The 19,883-nt window shown below is 43.8% G+C and overlaps 1 protein-coding gene across 1 annotated transcript in view; it reads left to right on the top strand.

Annotated features, from left to right (window-relative positions):
- The first annotated feature begins 332 nt into the window (after positions 1–332).
- The window catches only part of nuf2 (UF2 component of NDC80 kinetochore complex), a 162,559-nt gene continuing 143,008 nt past the window's right edge, over positions 333–19,883 (top strand). The window contains exon 1 of the transcript XR_013195016.1: positions 333–338. The gene's annotated coding sequence lies outside the window, so the exon portion shown is untranslated. The remainder of the gene's footprint in view (positions 339–19,883) is intronic.

The raw sequence follows: 19,883 nt of genomic DNA, 5'->3' as shown, positions 1-19,883 counted from the left end.
CCACAGACTCAGGTCCGTACTACTTTCACTCCCTACTACAAGTCTACGTCCCTACCAAAAGCCTACGCTCAGCCAAGAAACTACGGCTCGTGGTGCCATCACAGCGAAGCACTAAATCACTCTCCAGAACATTCTCATTCACGGTTCCATGCTGGTGGAATGATCTCCCCACCCTCGTCCGTAATGCAGAATCACTGACAGCATTCAAAAGACAACTGAAAACTCATCTCTTCCATGAGTACTTAACATAAAAAAAAAATCTTCTCTTTTAAATCTTTCCTTCCCTTTTAAATCTTCTCTTGTCTGGCTTTTGCAACTCTGAGCAATGCCTGAACTTTGTATTTTGAGCACTTCTTGCGTCGTTCTTCCCTCTTCACGATGACTCGCTTGCTTTAGTCCTCAGATGTAAGTCGCTTTGGATAAAAGCGTCTGCTAAATGACAAAATGTAAATGTAAATTCTGTCAGTAATTACTCTCCCTCATGTTGTTCAACTCTGTAAGGCTTCTAAGGGATTGAAACTTGTTCCCCGAAAAGTTATTAAAGACATCGTTAAAATAGTCCAAGTGACTACAGTGGCTCAATCTTAAGTTTATCAAGCGACGAGAATACTTTTTGTGCGCAAAAACAAACAAAAATAACGACTTTATTTCAACTATTGATTTCCTTCTCTGTGGGCCTCTAGTCAGTTATCGTAGGCAAGGCAATGCAAGGCAATGTAGCGACTGACCGAATCCTGTTTTCCTTTCACTACTGAACAAATATGAACACATATATGTTTAATTCACAAAACCTTGAATCATGTGAAATGGTGCCCCAATGTCTGCCAGCAGGTCATTGATTAACTCCAGTTATGACGCATTGCGCAATCAAGGAACAGGTCCCCGTTGTTCTCGAAACCCTCACGTGGTGCACACCACGGATGGACAATATGCCCTAAGGATACACACACACACACCACACATACCCGCACACAAACGTCCTTTGTGTGCAACTTAGGATAGGAATGTCCTTAATGTATATAACACAGAATTGTATCTAACCTTCCTGTATGCATGCATATCTAATTAGTTTTGTCTTATTCTATAGATGTAATTGGAGACTGGTCTGTAACTTCAAATCTTAAGTGTATTTCTAAAGAAAGATTACCTAACAGTATCATCTTCTGTAACTCTCCCTCTTGCTAGATAATAAAACTTTATGACCCCCAAAAGGAATTCCAAGGGAATCACAGCTCCCACTTGAATTCTGATAAAGAAAGAGGAATAGACTCTGCAATTATATATTTTCTATAAGTATAACCACTTAAGAAATGTATAAACATGAATTTGATCTTTCCTAGGTCATGGTAGCCGGTATTATGGCTTTATAGTCGTGTGAGTGAACAATAAATGTGTGTAATTCTGCATATGAATGTAACTTTATGTTTCTTCTACTCTTTCCGGCCATTCTTGGTACCTGTTTGACCGTCTTGTTTTGACTAAACCAGTCATACATAGGATATTACAGTAAAATGTATTGTTCTGTGTGTACAATCTTTCTGGCTAGAAATGACAAAATTTTATAGCATCATCAATTATCCTGACAAGACAAAGAAGAACTTTTCCCGCTCGAGATGCTCTAAGATGATTGGTTCACATACGCGAACTGACACAGGAGTTTCTCAAAGAAAGCACTTTCCCTGTGAGAGGTTTCCGGTCCCATGGCTCCTTAGGGAGCTTTACACCGCGTTTCTTTTCTTTTCCTTTCTTTACTAAGTTTTCTTTTCATTTTCGCCTCTCCCTCCCGAGGGAGATGAACTCTGAACGATTTCCTTGGTAACTTCACGCTCGGTGAACCTTTAAAACTTCCCGCGAGTCTGCTCGCCCCGGAAGACACGAGAGAACAAGCCTATAGCGCCCAAGGACAAACACGCACACGACTCTGCGTTCTTCAGCTCACACAAAGAGAACCATATACGCAAGTATAGGGTATTGATTTGATTTGATTTGATTGATGTGATTTCTTGTTGCCTCTCTAAGGGTTATTGTCTGTGATTTTTGCCATGCTGCGATCACCCCGGTGATCTCTCTCATCCTGACCGTTAGTTTCACTTTCTCATCCTCTATCTCTCTCTCTCTATATATATATATATATATATATTTCACTCTCTCTCTCTCTCACTCAATCTCTCTCTCTCTCACTCCCGTGTTTATTCGTTTGTCTCGTTAGTTTTACTGTTTATTGTACATACATGTATTCCGGGTTTAAATGTAGAATTCTGTATCCGTAGTTTCATTTTATTAAAACCATTATATTCTTGATTGCTAATTGTCTAAAGTGCTCATTTTTACAAAGTCAATGAAGTGTTCGACCCTTTAGCTACAAAGCTTTACAATTCGTTACTATTTCAGTAACCTAAATTTTATAATAACAAGAAGGTGATTTTTCATGGCCAGAAAATAGCTTTTTTGGAATTATAAGAAAGAGATAATTTTTGTTGAAAATTGATAAGTTAATCTTACGGCCGTTTGCTGGACAAACAGATTGTTCGATAACTAAATTAATTCCATTTAAGGTTATCTCATATAATCGATCTGTAATAAGACTATTGATATATTAATGAAGAACCATAACCCATTATGGTGATCATTCATATATACAATCGATCTATTTTCAGCTTCGATAATTTAACTGTAATATGCAATATATTAATCATTCATGATTAATTATTAAATTCCCTATATATAATTTGAGCTAATTTAATGTAAGACTCATTGTCGCTACAGTTTGGTGGAGAATGCGGGCATTTCAAACTTTGTTTTATGAGCAAATTCAGTTTCAATCTATGAGTATATTGTGTATTAATATATATATATATTTTTTTATGCGCGCTCCAGTGAAAGTCGCGCAACGCAGTTCATATTATACCTGTCCCTGTAAAGACGAAGCAAACTCTTTGCAGCTGGTACATGTTAATATTATTTAAACGCCTGATTAAGACGAGAATCTCTTTCTCAGAGCAAGACGTAAATCTGATCGAGAGCGAGTTTCCTCTCTTCAGTGGTAAAAGGCCTTCCATAATGTCGTTATTGAATTCGTGGTTAACCCAGTGATATTCAACAAAAACGGTAAACTCCTGGTCAAAATTGGTTTAGCTACCCAATTAAAGATCTGATACATTTAAATATAAATCTAATATATAAAAATGTTTATGTGAGTAACAACAGACGGAAATTCCTGTTGTTTCACATCTGCGTGTTTTCACAGCGAAAAAATCCTGTTCCACGCTCTTGTGCAGTACAGCACCGAAAGATCCACAGAGATCTGCTTGTTTATTTGTGATTTATTGCAGGAATTCAGCGCACGACGCGAGCTGAAAGCTCTTAGTTTGAATCACATTAAAGTCGGTTGTAATTCCGCTTGCTAAACACCAGAGGGCGGCCTTTAAGTGTTTAGGAGTCTCGAATTACGCCCCGCCTTCTGAATTCAGCCTGCATGAGCGCAATTACGCCATCTTGTGGCCGTTTCAGATAATGCTCTCTTTACTGCTGAATTCATTTCCCTGTGAATTAAGGGAATTCATTTCCCTGTCTAAATTCTCAAGAATTATTTGCATTTAGACCTTTGCTCGTGCGAATATTATTTTGTGTTAGACAAATTTTTCTGCTTTTGACTGGTACATTTACTTTGAGTTTGGTTCAAGACAAGATTTGAATTAAAACTTAAACTAAATCCCAGCACAGCCAGAGAGAGCCCAAGTCGGCTCACTCAACTCTCCTTGTCTCTCTGTCCAATTCTGTTTGAATTGCCTATTTCTACTTTTCTCTTTTTATAGTTATTGACGATACTTTACTGTTGTTGTTAATTATTATAAAATTTTATCCTGATTTCTCAATCTCCTTTCACGCTTATTTTAATTTGGTTTTAAACCAGTTTAAATTTACATTGTGTTTGCCTGTCAGTCACTGATATCCATGTGGAGGGAACAGCGCCACCCTGTGGCCTTTCCCCCTAAGTCGGTATCACGTTTTTCCTCCTTTCACTCTGTTTTGAATTGTGCATCTATCTCATGTTCCCCTTTTTGATTATTTTATAGTTATTAATGATACTTTACAGTGTTATTAGCTATTATAGGATATCATTCTGATTTCCCTTTTAATTCTTTCCTGCTTGTTTTAAGTTTTAAATTTAAACAAGTTTTGAATTTTGAATTTGAATCAAGTGTTCTGTTTACCCAGGCAAAGCACAGAGAAGGAATACGCCCCCTCGTGGTGAAAACCCACTACTGCGGCCTGCTTCTTCTACCGTGTTTCAATCCTGTCTCTTCATATTTTGATTTTTATTATTTTTCCTCTCTTTTGGGTTAGGTTATTTTGATAATTACCAACATTATCATAATTCCCTCTTTTTATTATTATTTAGTAAAACCTTCGACTCTTATTGCTACACAAATAATTACTCAATTTGGTTTAAACAAACAAGCCTTAATTCACTTTAAGCTTCCCTTGTTCATCCTTTTGTGTATCTATTGTAGTACTCCCTTGGTGATTTGAAGTCATCTCTGGTGGTGTTCCGGCCAGCAGGGATGTCCGACCAGCGTTACCAACACCCTACTGTGCGTGAATCTCGGTTTCTTTTATCTCTGTCCGTCGTTGCGGCCCGCAGTGCTGACATCAGCAATTTGGCACTCCAAAGGTAGTCAACCAGTCCAGCCGACACAAAAAGGCAATTTCTGGGACCAGTACCTAAACCGGGGCCTAAAAAGAGGCCACTCCTCCGGGAGGGTTCTGGGGAACAGCCCAATTTTGTAGTGTTGTCTGGCGGTTGACATCTTGGCTTTGCCGAGTTGTGTTTAAAGTCACAAAGGCTGTTTGGGAGGGCGCAACGCGACAGAGTAACGGAAGGCCGAGGACACCGCGGTTGAGTGTTTGGGAAGTGCCAGGGAGGTTGACCATGCCACTGGTTCTCACCGGAGTGGATTCAATTCACGGCAGGTAAACTAGATTTAATAAAAACCCATTCCACCTACTATGAGCCACAAAATACTAGATATCTCCTGGATATTTTAAGTGTTTGGCCCATCTCTTCTCCAAGCCACACTTTCTTAGGTTGCTATCTCGACAACCCCACTCACCCGTAGGCCCTATCTTAAACCCTATCAGCGGTAGTCGGCTTAGGCCTCCTTATTCTCCCTAACACTTCCGGTGTTAGTATTTATTCCAGTTCATTTCAGACCTATTCATTTTCATTGTTTCCTTTCACTCTGATCTCTTCTATCTCTGTGTTCTGTTGTGATTTGTTTCTTTCATTTCACTTAGAGACAGTAACCTGTGAGAGCCACCAAGGAAGCTAAATAATAGAATAGAGTGACAATTACGCAGCCGGTGTCATCACGTGACCCGCTAGGCTACTGCCTGTCAAATCCCTAGTTCGGGTCCTTCGTCGACCCAAATCAATTGGCTTCGCTAACTGTTTACATCAGTTAGCCCCAAAATTCTCATGAACGGCATAGCCCGTATGAGTATAGCTTGTTAAGCTTAGAACGGACTTGCATTGGTCTCTTTGTTTGTGTATGTTGTGTTCCTCTCGCCCACAGTGAGCCAGTATGTTCCTGTCCTACAGTCATGGTCGAGAGCCATGACGACCCCCTTCCTGCCCAAGGACGCCAGTGACCTGCAGCATCTGAGCCAAACGCAGCTGGACACCGAGCTGTACAAGCTGATAGCCCTGGATCCAACCCTGAGCTACAACTACAAAGACTGGGCCAGAATCATCGGAGGCATCGCACACAACCTCGTCCCCCAGGCAAGGCTCAGCGAACGGAGTAACATCGACCTGGAGCAACAAGCAGCAGCGCTTCTGCTTCAAGCGGAGGAGGCCCGGAAGCACCAGGCCCGAACCCAGAGTCGCCTTGATCAGCTCCTCCTCGAGACCCAGAACCAGGGCGAAAAAGAGGACGACACAGATCCAGCGCTACAGAAAGAAGCGGAAAGACTTCAAAAGGCCCTGTGTGATCTTCGTCTCGACACAGACCAAAGAAAGCAAGCGGAGAGAAACGCCAGAGAGGAACTCAACGAGAAACTCCGACAAGATGAAGTTCTCCTTGTAAGAGCAGAGACTGAACTAAAAGAAAGAGACGCTAAAGCCAAGGCCTGCAAAAACCACTTGCACGCAGCCCGAGCTGAAATCCACGAGCTTACTCAGCAGAAACACGATCTAAAAAAAACGAACTTGACATTGTTCACAGAGAGCTGAAACACTCTTATAGACTGCAGAATGACCGTGAAGGGGAAACGCACACCACAAAGTTTCCCCTAACCAGCCGGTCCGTACCTTTCAGCCACAAACTCAAAGCTGAAAGGGGGGGTTAAAAGCCCATTGCTCAAGATGTCACCAGCCAGCTTCCAGACAACCCCTGCCGCTAACCACGGCATGGCCCCCAAAGAACTCGACAAGCTGGCCAGAAACATCCCTACGTTCAATCCAGACCCTGCAGGAGGTGATGACATTCACTCTTATCTACAGGACATTGACTTTCACTTGCAAACTGTCGCCAACTTGACAGCTTGGGACAATTTGTATCTGTTAAGAATCACATCCAGCGGTGATGTGCGCAGCTTCCTAGACCGTCAAACAAAGACTGTCAAAACTGACTAAAAGCAGCTGCGACAAGCTTTGATCCGAGCATTCTCTGATCCAGAATCAGACCAAGCCATCGCCATGGACCTCAAGCAGACAGGACTTGAAACATCACAGACCTACTACGGCCGATTCCGACAAGCCTACTTCGGAGCACGGAACAAGCCAGGTATGGAAGAGGATTTCAACTTCAGAACTCTGTTTCTCCGAAATCTGCATCCCACAGTGAGTCATCACCTGGCCTGTTCACGGACCATGTCTGCCCAACAGCTACGAGACTTGGCCCACAAAGCTTATGTCAAGCAAAAGACTGTGTCCAACCAGACTGTAAAAAACCACACATCTATGTCTAAGCATAAGAACCGAAACCAACGCCCGGTCTGACTACCAACTGACTGAGCCAAGCACCCCGAACACTGCTCGTCAGCCAAAGACCACAGAGCTAACTGTCACATCACAAGGTGACAGCATCACCCAAGCTCAACAGCTGACAGCTGCACACCCTGAATGAGACAGCACACTTCGTCATATCAGGTACCACTATCCCAAGGTACCAGAAAATGCTGTTTTGGCTATCTGCACCCGCAGACAGCCACACAAAACCGGTCCTAACCACCCATTGATCGTCAGACCTGCCCCAATGACAACATTCCTGGGCAACCTGGTCGAAAAGGGGGTGGGCCGGTAACTCCTCCTGAACATCACGTTGGAAAAGGAAGTGAGCAGGGAACACACAGCATCACATCTTACGGTGATCTCATCTGACCTTTTCAAAAAGACTCCAATTTCAAGCTAAGAGACGAGATCGAACTCTTACACCTCAAACTTGTGAACTGAACGTGCAATCCCACAGCCAGAACGACATCCGGCTCAAACAGGTAGCTCCCATCCACCTGACAATTGATTCTATGAGTCTGATCCACCCAGTGCACACCTAAAAAATGAACACTTACCCACTTCTAATTGGCAAAGACGTGCTAGATCGCTTTGAACCGTTACTGGACTTGAAACAGCTCAAAGTCTGAGCTCAAGTACGAGAACTTGACCCCCTCCAGACACAGCCAGACGGTCGATCACAAAGGTCACAGGAACTCCAGCAAAACCAGACTTTCAAGTCACAGAGTTCACGGAAACTCCCACAGCCAGCCATGAAGACACAGACTCAACACCAACTGTAGGTTCGAATCCGCTACCATGCACCTTACAGCTCACCAAAGACTCTGATTCCTTCTGCCCCAAGGTCACAACTGACCTGCAGTTGAATGATGTAACCACTACTGACTTTGTACTTGCACTATGGGCAGACAACTCAGCCATCAGTGTCTCACTATTCAATGCTCTCATTAAGACACACCAGACCTTCCTTCTGCCAGCAAGCGCACCCGTTTTCCTTTAAACACGTACCCATCAACCATGATGACGGCCAAAGGTGTCTTCGCTTTGAACCTGAACTGGAACCACCGGTGTCTGACCCATTACTTCCTGGTCCTTCCGGACCCGCCCCATGATTTCTACATTGAGGTAGACATCCTGACTCACCTCAAGGCTCATGTGGACATCATTAATGAGGTAGTGTGGGCCCCATTGACTTTACAGCCCCCTGTTGTTCCAACCAACACTGAGAACCTCCTGTCAGGTCAAACCATTCCTGAGGTTGGCACCCTAATCAACGAATAGGACACTGAATACCAGCTTACACCAAAGGGGTCGCCGTCCGGCTCAACATGCGTTGTGGTCAAACCCTAAAACCACACGCTGGGCTTCTTTCAACCTTCACCCGAATGTGTTGAACTTGGACTCACGCTGGAAGCCACACCCCTTACTGAAGTGTCATCGCGTGTAGTCTACATCCTTTTCAACAACTGTGTGGCGATGGACACCACCATTCCAAAAGTCTATCGGGTGGGATGGCTAGTGAGCCACGACTTCCATGACTTTGAACTCACACTACCAATCATTGGGCCCATCCCATCTTCAATGATACCCGAAGGGAGCACAAACCACACAGTGTTCACAGCACCCTTCAAACTCATCTCCATCACTTCGGTCATGCCAATGGACAAAGACCAGGTATGCAGAACAGCACTGACAGAGGACCAATACCTTGCAGTATACAAAGTCTCCAGACAGCTTGCTTGCGAGACTGACGACACTGCTGCACCTCTGCCTGCCAACACGACAGACGACACACAAACAGAGGAGCCGTACCCAGGATTTGAGTCTCAAGTTCAGCAAATTCTAAAAGACGCTGACGCAATTAAAAATGATGCAGATCTACAAAGACTCAGACAAGTCCTTTACAAGTTCAAAGCATCCTTTGCCAAAGACTCTTTAGATTGTGGTCTCACTGAACCCCACCCTGTGCGCATCCCAACGCACCCTAATGCTCCTCCCACTTTTGTCAGGCAGTCAGGCAAGATCCCCATCGCTTCACACGAACCGGTGCGAGAGATCATCGAATCCAGGCTTGAAAAAGGTGTCATCCGTCCATGCAACAGCACCCATTCTGCCCCCATCTGGCCCGTCCTCAAACCAAACGGCAAGTGGCGACCCACCATTGACTGCAGGAAACTGAATCAACAGGTGCCACTGTCCCGATGGCCCATGACCCAGCTGGAGCAAGAAATACCCAGAATCAGAAAAGCCACAATCTTCTCAACACTTGATGTGGCCTCTGGATTCTGGACCATACCTGTGCATCCAGAAGACCATCACAAGCTAGCATTCACGTTCGGCAACAGACAATTCACTTTCACCAGGTACCCATTGGGCTATGCCAACTCACCTGCTGAGTTCAACATCTTCCTGAACAAGGCATGCCCAGATGCCAGAATGAGAGGTAACCTTATGTGCGTTGATGATGTTCTCATGAAAAGCACAACAGTGGCTGACCACCTGAAAGAGCTAGACTATGTTTTCAACCAATTATCCACTGCCGGTGCCAAGAACGCCCTCCACAAAGGACAGTGGTGTCGAACCAAAGTCAACTATGTGGCCCCACTCATCGGATCACAAGGCATCGAACCGCAGTCCAGCCGTATTCAAGCTGTTCAAAACATCAAGCCACCCACCAACATCTCAAGCTACAAGCTTTCTATGGGTGCGCAATTACTAACGGCAGTTCAGCGAAAGCTACTCAGACATTGCGAAACCTCTAACTGCCATTCTGAAAACAGACTGCCCATTTGTATGGACAGAAGTTAAAGACAATGCCTTGAATGAGCTAAAACGACACTTATGCACAGCTCCATGTCTGGCTTACTCTGACCAACAAAAAGAGTTCTATCTAGAAGCTGGGTTCTCCAACCACTGTCTCAGTGCTGGCCTGTACCAAAGGCATGATCAAGACAAAGGAGTCGTTACATATGTCAGCAGGACACTTCTCCCACCAGAGACTAAATTCTCAGACTGTGAAAAAGCCCTGCTCTGCACTGTATGGGCCATCCAGAGATTCTCCAACTACATTGGAGCCAGTGCATCCGAGATGGCGTGGTCACCAATTCACGCATAGCCACATGGTTAATGGCCCTCCAGGGGCGCAATGTTGAGGCACTTATGCTCAAAATCACAAGTGTGCGCTAGGCCACGGCCTGGCAGCCTGCCAAAACTGCTCTGATAACACACCAGCTGCGACGGTGAATGTAGAAGAACCCCAACAACAACAACTGACCTGTCACAGGTACTTTAAAGAGAATGCGTGTCAAGGTATGCCCACACCGATGGATATTCCTACCACCATGAGGACACCCGTCAATCAGGTGCGGGCATGCTGTAGGTAAATGACATACCGTGCCCACCACAATACTTCAAGTTGGGCCCGCAGTCATCACAATATGCTGAGGTAGCAGCCATCCTCATAACGCTGCACATCGCGTTGACGCATAACATCAAAGAACTCCTTATGGGCACAGACTTTAACTATGCCAGACTCAGTTTCCCATACCAACTTCCAGGCTGGAAACAAAATGGCTGTAAGACTTCAAACCACATGCCTGTCACACACCAACACCGGTTCCAGGCATGCGATGACATCACAAGAACAAACAACATGATTGTCTACTGGAAAAAGGTGAAAGGACACTCAAGGCAACCGGGCCTTGACAAAGACTTGAATGACCAAACCCATACCCTCACCAAGCCTGGCGCACTTAACGACTAGCTGTGGTCACTTCAAACCCGCCCACCCACCCTGAAGTTTGACGTGATTACACACAGCATAAGAACTTTACAACCTAAACTGTCTACCTCACAGCAGTTTACGCTAGCTCCGCTGTTTACAAACACAAACATAACGAACATGCGGGCTTCTGACACAATAAAGACTTTGCTTCACCACCTCTCAGACCCCTCCAACCAACCCTTGACTGCCGTCTACACTCACTGACAACCAGTTACTCAGAACACGACATGACACCAAGTACATGCTGCGTGCACAGAGCTACATTCTATGTGTGCACCGTCTGACACCACAACGCAAAGACGTGTAATGCAACGGCGCAAAGGGGGGATAAGGCCAATGTACGTCCATGACGCATCATGCGCTGCAAACCACAGCACCAGGGCCACTGACAATACACTGAAGCAAGCGACATGCCAGCAGCAAGATGTGGCAAAACATGGGCCAAGGCAAGCTAAACCTAGTTGCCACCCATGAAATAAAAAGACTGCCCAGTCCAACCAAAGACAACCCTCGCTGGTTTTTTTTCCCTCCCCTTTCTTTCTCTCTCTCCCTGTTGTCTGTACCAGGTTGCTGCTGTGGTTTGCCATGCCGTGCTGTCAGCCATCCAGAGGACAGCTGCCACCGAGATAACGACTGAGACTCCTGATCACCGACTGCAGGACCTACACCCATCAAGCGCATGTTCGACTCATCCAGCCCCACAAGGCCTACAGAGCACACTACCCCAGCACCGTAGCCAAATACAGCTGGGCAAGTGCCCGATGGACAGAGGACTCCCTCTCTCACGCCAAGGCCAAGGTCGAACACATGTCCAACCAACTTGGGAAAGTGACTGTTACACAATCAGGACTCTAAAGCACCAACTAACACTCAAAACGGTTCCTGGGAGCGTTGCTCGGAGCCGTAGCTGCCGCCAGAACTCTGTTCGACACTGGTATGCCAAGTGTCCAGACAGCAAACATAGCCACTGTGAAACAGCATGTGGTCGAAATCCAGACTGAACTTTCACAGCTAAAAGAGCAACTCACCACGCAGAGTGCATCTTTCCAAACCATCGGCAAGACATTGAGAAGAACATGGTCATTCTCAACATTCACAGCGTCCTGCTGAATCAGACCATGAACTGCATGAAACCGCTGTTTACTGTCTTCCAGAATGACTTTGCCCAAACTCAGCTGGTTACAGCCCTGATAACAGACATGCTTGGGAGGTTAACTCCTCAAATGACAGCCCAACCACGGGTAGAATCCCACCGTACTTGAAACCCTTAAGCCTTGTGTTAACTATGCTGGTTTCCGCCATCACCAGGCCAACTGATCCTCTACAAATACACCTGGCCTACTCTCTGGGTAGCGCCATCCTACTCTACGTCGATCACGAGCAGAGGGAAGTGGATGTGCTCTTGAACCAATCCATCAGCGAGTCAAACCAAGTCTACAGACTTAAAGACATTGCCAATGTCAGGTTTTTGAAAAGCAACACCCACAACAAGGCACACATTCCAGATGTGGTGGCCTACCACGACAGCTGCACCTGGCCCCAAACCTGCACATGTGTACCTCACCAAATTCATTCACTATCTCTGCCCTAGCAAACCCTTCCTCAGAGACAACACTTAAGGAACCTGCGGGTTGCAACCCCTGGTCAGCGACACACGCTGCCCAGCCAAAGCTAAGCCTCGAGCAAAAGTCACAGAGACGCAAGCAGAGATTGTAGGTGACAGGTGGCTCGTTAACACACCTGTGCGTACAGCTACTCTCACTTACGACCAGCATGACACAACCAGCCGTGTCAACATGCTCAACCACAGTACGTGGATTCAAGCCCCGAAAGGTGCCATATTCCACCTGAATGATCTGGCATTGTACCATCTTCCGAGCAAAGAGTACCAGACAGCACTGGAACTCCCATCCTTCAAGAACTACAACTTCTCCTTAGATCCAGAACTGGAACTCTGTATCGAGGAAAGGGGGTCCCAATTCATTGACATTTCTCCGGTCAACACAGCCATCCAAGCAATGTCTCGGCTGCCCGTTCTGAACACTTCATCTGCGGTCCTAAGCTGGACCTCAGCCGACATTGTGCTGTGCATCTCTACAGGTAATCAGCCACACTCTGACACTATGCGTGGCATTCATTCTGTACAGAAGACTCCACCAGATGCGACACAGCCGAGCTCACGAAAGCCGTGCCTGAAGGTCTCAGACGGAATCCCCGGAAAGGGGGTGCCAAGTCAGAGACCACGCCAAACCTCATCGAGCTGAATCCTCAGCTTTAAGGTCCACCTGCCATCCTACCATCAGGTTCCACCTGCTACCCTACTACCATGGTCCACCTGCTACATGACCATCAGGATTCACCTGCCAGTCGGCCATTGTGATGATTGTCGTCCGATGATGTTCACACAGGGACTTCATCCGACGAAAAGGGGGAATATGTAGCGACTGACCGAATCCTGTTTTCCTTTCACTACTGAACAAATATGAACACATATATGTTTAATTCACAAAACCTTGAATCATGTGAAATGGTGCCCCCATGTCTGCCAGCAGGTCATTGATTAACTCCATTTATGACGCATTGCGCAATCAAGGAACAGGTCCCCGTTGTTCTCGAAACCCTCACGTGGTGCACACCACGGATGGACAATATGCCCTAAGGATACACACACACACACCACACATACCCGCACACAAACGTCCTTTGTGTGCAACTTAGGATAGGAATGTCCTTAATGTATATAACACAGAATTGTATCTAACCTTCCTGTATGCATGCATATCTAATTAGTTTTGTCTTATTCTATAGATGTAATTGGAGACTGGTCTGTAACTTCAAATCTTAAGTGTATTTCTAAAGAAAGATTACCTAACAGTATCATCTTCTGTAACTCTCCCTCTTGCTAGGTCATAAAACTTTATGACCCCCAAAAGGAATTCCAAGGGAATCACAGCTCCCACTTGAATTCTGATAAAGAAAGAGGAATAGACTGCAATTATATATTTTCTATAAGTATAACCACTTAAGAAATGTATAAACATGAATTTGATCTTTCCTAGGTCATGGTAACCGGTATTATGGCTTTATAGTCGTGTGAGTGAACATTAAATGTGTGTAATTCTGCATATGAATGTAACTTTATGTTTCTTCTACTCTTTCCGGCCATTCTTGGTACCTGTTTGACCGTCTTGTTTTGACTAAACCAGTCATACATAGGATATTACAGTAAAATGTATTGTTCTGTGTGTACAATCTTTCTGGCTAGAAATGACAAAATTTTATAGCATCATCAATTATCCTGACAAGACAAAGAAGAACTTTTCCCGCTCGAGATGCTCTAAGATGATTGGTTCACATACGCGAAGCAGGCGTGAACCCCTCCTCTCTATAAGAAACTGACACAGGAGTTTCTCAAAGAAAGCACTTTCCCTGTGAGAGGTTTCCGGTCCCATGGCTCCTTAGGGAGCTTTACACCGCGTTTCTTTTCTTTTCCTTTCTTTACTAAGTTTTATTTTCATTTTCGCCTCTCCCTCCCGAGGGAGATGAACTCTGAACGATTTCCTTGGTAACTTCACGTTCGGTGAACCTTTAAAACTTCCCGCGAGTCTGCTCGCCCCGGAAGACACGAGAGAACAAGCCTATAGCGCCGAAGGACAAACACGCACTGGACTCTGCGTTCTTCAGCTCACACAAAGAGAACCATATACGCAAGTATAGGGTATTGATTTGATTTGATTTGATTGATGTGATTTCTTGTTGCCTCTCTAAGGGTTATTGTCTGTGATTTTTGCCATGCTGCGATCACCCCGGTGATCTCTCTCATCCTGACCGTTAGTTTCACTTTCTCATCCTCTATCTCTCTCTCTCTCTATATATATAGAGTGTGGCTCCTGTCCTTAAACCCAGACTGGCAGCAGGTGAGTTGTGTAACATATTTTTGGGGCATTTCTAATGGTTGTATTGGTTGAGGAAAATGTCTTCCACTTTGAGAAGTTTCGTTCAGGTTCCTTCAGAGTTAGCCTTAGAGTTGTGTACTAAGGAGCAGTTAATTGAAATAGCGGAACATTATCAGATTGAGATTGTTGATAAAAAACTTAAAGAGACTGTGAAAGCTGTATTAAAGCAAGGTCTTAGGGAAGTAGGTGTTCTTTGTGGTCAGTAAGGAAGTAGTGAGGGTGCAAGTTTTCAGTCTTGCCCTTCATTAACTTTGGAGCAGCAGAGGGAGTTGTTGCAAATGCAGTTAGAGAGAGCGCGATTGCAAAATGCTAATAGATCAGAAGAAAGACCACCACAGTTTGATGTTTCACAGAATCTTTGATTGTTGCCTAAATTTGATGAGTCAGATCCAGACACATACTTTACTTTATTTGAGCGTATTGCAGGAGCTAGAGCTTGGTCAGATTTGGATAGGACTATGTTGTTGCAATGTGTACTTGCAGGTAAAGCACGTGAGGCTTTTTCAGCACTAAGTGTAGCTGACTGTAAAGTTTATGATAAAGTTAAGTCAGCAGTTCTGAAGGTCTACGAGCTTGTGCCGGAGGCATATCGTCAACGCTTTCGTTACAGGAAAAAACTAGATTCACAAACCTATTCTGAGTTTGTTCGTGATTTGTCTTCTGCATTTAATCGTTGGTGTACAGCTTCTGAAGTTAGCACTTTTGAGGTTTTGTCTAACCTGATTGTGTTAGAACAGTTCAAAAATTCTGTGTCAGACCAGGTTGCTACATACATTAATGAACGTAAAGTTAAGTCTCCAATTGATGCAGCAGTCCTTGCAGATGAGTACAGGCTAACACATAAAAGCCATTTTGAGTCAAATAGTGACATGCACCATAAAAATAATTTTCCTCTTAGGAATAGTAGGTCACCTTTTTTTGGAGCTTCTTTCCAAAGGCCTCAGCAGAAGTTTGATTCTGGGGGACCTAAAGCAACAGTTAATGTTAATACCTGTCGCTACTGTTTAGTTGAAGGACATTGGAAGAAAGATTGTCCTCTTCTGAAATCAAAGTCAGGTCAAGTTAAACCTGCTGTGATGGCAGCTCCTGTTACAGCCTCTCACCACCAGGGTGAGTTTTTTCAGCCACTAGTTAAGTTTGGTTCTCTGTCTTCCCACTGTGATTTTTCAGCCTTTATTTCGGATGGTGTAGTGTCCCTGGTAGATGGCAACCAAAATGTTCTGGTTAAGATCTTGAGAGATACTGGAGCTTTAGATTCTTTTATACTGGAATCTGTCCTGCCATTCTCTAAGGAGTCTGATACTGGCAGTTGTGTAATGGTACGTGGCATGGGTTTAGTTCCATTCTCTTCTCCTTTACATGAAGTTACCCTAAAATGTGGTCTGGTAGAGGGTGATGTAGCTGTTGGGGTTAGACCCCAGTTGCCAGTAGAGGGAGTTCACATGATTTTGGGGAATGACTTGGCAGGTAGTAAGGTGTGGGCAGATGGCAACCTAAACATATATACGATAACGATAACGACTAAAGAGCAAATGAAGCTTAACTTACGTTTCAGAAGCGCGCACGGCGGGCCTTCATCGCAGCAAAGGTCTTAACTGCATCCTCTATTTCGATTCTCTGTGCCAGTTCATGTTCTGTGGAGATTGTTGCCAGTCCATTAAGTCTGTTCCCTGTTCACAAAACGTTCCCCATTCAAAGCAATCGGGACGTCACATATGAAACAGCCAGCCACCGCTGTCAGCGAGTCGCCGTATTCAAGCACCGAGGGCGCGCGCGCCGCGCCCATACCTTCGGTTCAGTTTCCCGAGCCCACGAAGTGCGGCAATCGGAACCCAGAGGCCATTCTGCCCCTAGCTATACATGTAAAAGCATGGGAAGGGATATCAGAATGCAAAGGGGCCATAGAACCGGTACCTCCTTCTCTGAGCGAGTCAGACTTTTACAGCCGGTTCTATGGCCCCTTTGCACAACAGTTTCGCTATTTCAGCGCGGCTTGTCGAAGAAGTACTTCAAAACATTTTCGGTGTAACTGCCACGGTTCAGCTCGTCTGCGACAATCTTTGCGGCGTCCATCTTCATTGAATTTTGATATCAGATAGAGCCGGCCAGAGCGCAGCATAATAAGTAGCCACGCTGTTCACTTGGAGGGCGGGGGCAAAAGCCGGCTTATCCAGTATGGAAATACACACAGACAATGACACGCCACGCCCCTACTGCATGCTAGAATCTCCGAAAACAAGCCGATTTCAACCTCAAAATGTAAGCTTTTAAATATACCAATACTGCTATCTCAAACATGGAGAGGCTTCTTCATGATTTCAACTAACAGATTCTGCAAGAAATTGAAATTCACCAATTTTGAAAAAAAAACGCTTTCTCATTTTGCTCGAAAATTGTGTTGCCGACTTGTGTCCTTAGTTTCCGTGATCGGTCACATATTCAGATGAGAATAAAGTTAGGGTTAATTAAAATTAAGGAAAACAAATATATTGATCCGTTCTTAAAGGATAAATCAGGTATTTAGCACTTTGAGTCTATTTTCTAGTTTGTTTTGGATGAACTAAGTTAGAGTGATGGGTAGGATGTTGACGATGGGTCCTGTCTCGACTTTTTGAATCTTTTAGAATCGCCTCTGACCGCTTCAGAGTGGCTGTCTACGAGCATACACAAACATGTCCTTAAAACAACCCTTAAGTTCGTTTTCAAAACTGTGCAAGAAGGACTATTGCAGTTTATAACACAGCAGGTAGACGGCATCTTGAACACTGCGTTCTTCCCTCCATGCAATCAAGTCTGGCGCCTTCTGTTTGTGCCGCGGATTCCCAAAATGCTTTGCGTTCACCACTGGTAATACGTCACGATGACGTCACATTAGCAATCTCTATTGAATGATTGAATCCGACAGAATATGACACAGCCCCACCTCAGATATTTTTCACCAGCCGCCACTGAATACTGCTCTAAATTTCATATGTATATATCATGTCTTCAACATTTAAAATATGCACAATGAGGCTAAACATGTCATGCCAACACAAGCAAACCCGAGTGACTGGACAATGCAGTCTCAACACTACAGGTTCCAGATTCACTGTACTGATGATCCACAGGTTAGTAACAGTACTAAACTCACAGAAACAGCAGCTGTTGAGAGAGTTCCTCACTAGATGTGTTAATGTTACCTCGGACAGTGTGGAGGTCCGGTCTGGCCTTCTCGAATGAAGGCCACCTCCACTCCTGTCCTCTGGCCCACGGTGAAAATGGCAGCTATTGGATGCTCCATTCTTAGGTTCGTCCGCGTTTCTTCTTCTTTTATGCGTTTCCTGATAATTAGCACACAAACAAAGGTTGTAGGGTCATAGCGCCACCTACTGTGCTGGAGTTGAATTTATTAATCCTCGAATAACAATAACATTTGGAAAGGATGTAAAAGCTAAGGATTGGCAATACATACAAATACACACACAAAATAAAATAATACATAATTTCTACATAAGTGACACATCTTACCAAAAATTAAGAGTAGTTACAAATTACTTGATAAAAGAAACCTAAAAGTTATTTAAAATATAATGACATGACAAGGACAAGTTGTATTAATTCACTAACATGCAGACATTGATACACTAGCAAATCTTCTAAATTATGGTGAAATTCTCAATAAAACACCATATCAGCTAGTTTGGCATAATCTTACATTAGAACTATTTATCAGTAAATAAAATTAAATGGAACACCATTGTTGTGAATATTATAATTATTTGGGGAATCATGTGAGTCATGTGAAATTCCTGAAGTGTCAAGGTGGTGTAACCTTTAAATCCACCTTCCAATGTCGGCTATCAACTATTCTAGCTTTGAGCTGCAGCTATTCAAATGAAATACCTCATCTCCGACGCTGTGTGCAGTTGTGTATCGTCCACCGAGATTTAACAAAGATTTTATGCAAGACTTTGCTGATTTTATAGCAGGTCTAAGGTTAAACTATAATCATTTTATAATTTGTGGTGATTTTAACTTGCATGTTTGTTGTGAAAACAAACCTATGGTTAAGGACTTCTTAAATCTACTTAATGCTTTTAATCTCACTCAGTCGGTGTCTGGCCCAACACATGAAAAAGGACACACATTAGACCAGGGGTCTCCAACCTTTTTTCATTTGAAAGCTACTTTTTAAAAAATATAGTGGCCGAGAGCTACTCATGTAGGCTAATACAATACTTAAATCTCTTAAATAATGTCTCATAACTCTCAAATTAACAATTATCTAAACTGTTTTAGACCTAAAAGAGTTTTTTTAGGCCTATATATGTCATCCTTAAATGTCAGAGAAAAGAACAGAATCAGAGATTTTTTTTTTAAAGAAAATTGTACTTTGCATATTATACTATAAAAACACATAATTATAGTTGATTTTATAGTGCATCTTAACTAGAGATGAAATGGCCTGAAAATTTCATTTCATGATTATAGTGACCAAAATGATCACGGTTATCACAGGATCCTGTTCAAAAAGTACTAATACTACACAATAAAATCCATTCACCAAGGTTTATGTCGAAAACCAGCAAATAACAAATATAATTAGAATTCATTTGCACTTTTTGTTTACATAAACAAAATAACAACATTAAAAATAATGGTCAGATTTTAAAGGAGTGTCTTGCGACATGTTATCTACTAACATGTAGCCTACAATTACAAATAAAGTTTTGACAAAAAAAGATTTATAAAAAGCTCGCATATTTCAGCCTTTAAATCATTTTTATAAAAAGAATGAGTCAAAAAAGATAAATTACTGACGTTCACAATGCACATTAGCTTATCTTTCATTATTAATAGTAAAATTCGGTCCGATTTTCCCGTGGCGTCTGTCATTGCTATGCAACCATGCACTGCGCTCTCCACAATGACAAAGAAGTTTTAGTAGCTAATGGATTTTTCATCTTGCTGCGCATGGAAAAAATGAGTGCGTCGCTTCAATTATGAGCTTCCTACATTTGAAATAACAAACTTGAGCGCGCAGAAGATGCGAAATGTGAACGCCCCCTTGGTGAGCTACCTCCAATCAGGCCACGAGCTACTGGTAGCTCGCGAGCGACGTGTTGGAGACCCCTGCATTAGACTC

Source organism: Siphateles boraxobius, unplaced genomic scaffold, assembly GCF_051911475.1.
Source record: "Siphateles boraxobius isolate OS27281-9 unplaced genomic scaffold, OSU_SipBor_1 5, whole genome shotgun sequence".
Taxonomy (NCBI): domain Eukaryota; kingdom Metazoa; phylum Chordata; class Actinopteri; order Cypriniformes; family Leuciscidae; genus Siphateles; species Siphateles boraxobius.
The sequence above is the reverse complement of the archived record's forward strand: the minus strand, read 5'-3'. Positions and strand labels throughout refer to the sequence as shown.